Source organism: Tamandua tetradactyla, chromosome 16 (assembly GCF_023851605.1).
Source record: "Tamandua tetradactyla isolate mTamTet1 chromosome 16, mTamTet1.pri, whole genome shotgun sequence".
In the NCBI taxonomy this organism is placed as follows: Eukaryota; Metazoa; Chordata; class Mammalia; order Pilosa; family Myrmecophagidae; genus Tamandua; species Tamandua tetradactyla.
Window position 1 is genome coordinate 45,721,240 of NC_135342.1, and position 2,826 is coordinate 45,724,065.

Genomic DNA, 2,826 nt, shown 5'->3' on the forward strand with positions numbered 1-2,826 from the left:
CCCCCACGCCATGGATCCTCCTGCTTCTCCAATGAGTACCAGACAAATTCTAGGGGAATAGGGAGCTCAGTGTCCACCCTGCCCAATCACGACTCTCTATGGGGAGGGGTCCATGACACAATTGTGAAATCAGAAAGGTTTTCAATGATACAAACCCATCTTCTTTGAAAAGACCTTCTCATCTCTTAATCCACAAATATTTTGACCCTTTATTACTGTGTGCCAGAAAATACCCTGGGTCCAGAGGAGACCAAAGGGTCTACCAATGACCCTGCCACCTAGCAGCATGTAGCATAGACATCTCAACCCCAAACATGCAAAGACTATGATGAAGGTGGTTGAGCTGGTGCCAGGCTGCAATAGGAGCACAGAAGCAGAATGCAAAAATCTCACTTGGGGACCAGGAAGTTGTGGTCTATTGAGTAAGTATGACATGACCAGGCAACAAGATGTGGGACCTTGTAGATTTTTGTACTGTGCGGATGGAGAGCCTTTGAGGAATCTTGATCTGGAAAGTAAAAGAATTATATTCCTCCATCTTGGCTCTGGGGCTCACCTTGCTCTGCTTTGTCCCATTCCCAGGGAATCCGAGGGTCAGCTGCCCAGAAGTTATTTTTGTTGAGATGACAGTAACTAAAGGCATACAGAAGCAGTTGCAACTCAAATGTCTAGAAGGATCAAGCAGGTAATAAGACTGTGTGTAGCTGGTTAGCTGTACAATATAAGGAGTGAGTGGGGTTGAGGGAGTTGGAGAGGCATGCTGTGTAGACTAAGGGAAAGTTCCCTGCTGGCCAGGAATGGTGGAGGTCAGCAGTTTGTGGTCTCCTGCCTTCAGGTATCACAGCCAGTGACTTCATGTGCATCATCTCACTTTTCCCTCTCTATCCCAGAGTTCGCCTCCCCAAGACACCAATGCAGTAAATTTCTAAAGAGCTGTATGCTTGACTTGAGTGGTTGCCTTTAGATCTGAGTGACCTCTGAGGGAGAGGAGGGACAGAACAAGAGGTCCCATGCTGACCCGAGCTTATACTCATGCCTTTCTTTCTTCAAACAGCAGCCTATGCTCCTGTTTGGTTTGAATCTTACAATGATATCAATAACAGCCACAAGTGAATAAATTTAAAATTTGTGAGTTTCTACCTATAAAGCCAGATTCCTACCTTCTCCTAAAAATTCAGGCGATGTGGCAACCATCACATAACAAGTATCCCTAGAAACCAAGTCCACCAAGGCTCCCCTCCCTCCTTGTGCTCAGAGCCCCCATGGACAGTGTCTGAAACCATCAGTTGGGTGGGGGTTCTTCACTGCAGAACAGATGATTTTTCACTCTTCTCTCCTTTCCAGGTGGCACTACCTACAACTCTCAGAAAAAACAAAGTGGCTTTAATCTCACAAGGTAAGGATCTTTTAATCTGCTTCAGATGATAAATGATACAAATATAATTCCTCTCACAGACCAACAAACAAAAAATAAAAGAAAACAAAGCCACAAATGACAGCCCCTAAATGTGGGTTTTTTCACTCTAACATGAATTAATTAGACAGTAATCATAAGTTAGATGTGATATTCATGTCCATTACCCCATTTGCTAACTTTTGGGTAGAAGTCTAAAATAGTTCATGATTTATCACTCAACGAGTTTGAGCAGTGGATGTATTCAATTTTCTGGAGGCAGGGCTGCGTGTTCCGTCTCCCAGAATCACAGGATCAGAAAAAGACATGAAAAAATCAACCTCCTCAGTATGAACTGGGAAAGAGCAGGGAAAATTCATTTTAACAGTTAGGATTCCCAAGTCTTTCTTTCTAACTTTTTTACAAATCTTCAAATTGAATTTTTTTTTCCTAAATAGCTGCAATATCTAATTCTTTATATATATCTCGGGGCTAACTCATTCCATGATCCTTTGATAAGATGGCGACACCAATTTTGGGTGAGTCTCTTTCCCTCATTTTCCACATCTGTGCAAAAAAAAAAAAAAAAGAGGAAAGAATTAGAGCTAATTGAACCAGCCTGCATTATGCACAAGGCATTCTATTAACCTCTTTGCTTCTCAAAATTTATCGATTCTCCATTAATTCATTCAACTCACATGTATTGAATACCCACTGTGTGTTAGGCTCTTTCTGATTCAACTCTGTTGTTGAATGATTAATTGAATTTATCTGTTTTTATTTTTGCTCATGGCTAGGCAGACATTTTAGTCACTCTTTTACTCTTTTCTCCATTCCAGCTTTGCAAAATGAGGAACCATCTGGATATCCCTCTCACGCAGTGGGGAAGAAAGATCAGCTTAGAGGGGCTTGGGAAGACCCCTGAAAACACACCCTGATCGGGCTTGGAAACCTCCCTGTGGTGTTTTCTCAAAGAATTAGGATGGAAAAGCCAAAGGATAGCCCAATCACCACATTACTGTGATCTGCCTGCTCCCCTTTCTTCCTCACTAGTCTGAACCCTCTTTAAGGACATGTGCCACAAAGTTATGACATGTGCCACAAAGTAGGTGGATCTGGGTTCAAATCTTGGGTCTGTAATATCTTGCTGTGTGATCTTGGGTTGCTTACTCAAGCTCCCTGGATCTCCAATCATTCATGAAATAAAATAAATAATAATTACATGAGGGGTGCAAGTTCTGTGGTAGAATTCTCACCTGCCATATGGAAGACTCGGGTTCGAGTCTTCTCAAAAAAAAATTTTTTTTGGCCCATGTATGTCTCAAAAAAAAAAAAATTCAACAAATGACGCTGCAATAATGGGATACTCTTATGGAAAAATAATGAAATGTGACTCCCACAATACAACATACAAAATAATAATAATAATAATA

General features: G+C 41.5%; 1 long non-coding RNA gene across 1 annotated transcript; it reads left to right on the forward strand.

The window, feature by feature from the left end:
• Positions 1 to 2,508, forward strand: LOC143660295 (uncharacterized). The gene is made up of 4 exons (XR_013163924.1): positions 1 to 422; positions 583 to 685; positions 1,345 to 1,396; positions 2,233 to 2,508. It is a non-coding gene; the product is annotated as an uncharacterized LOC143660295 (long non-coding RNA).
• Positions 2,509 to 2,826: the final 318 nt, after the last annotated feature.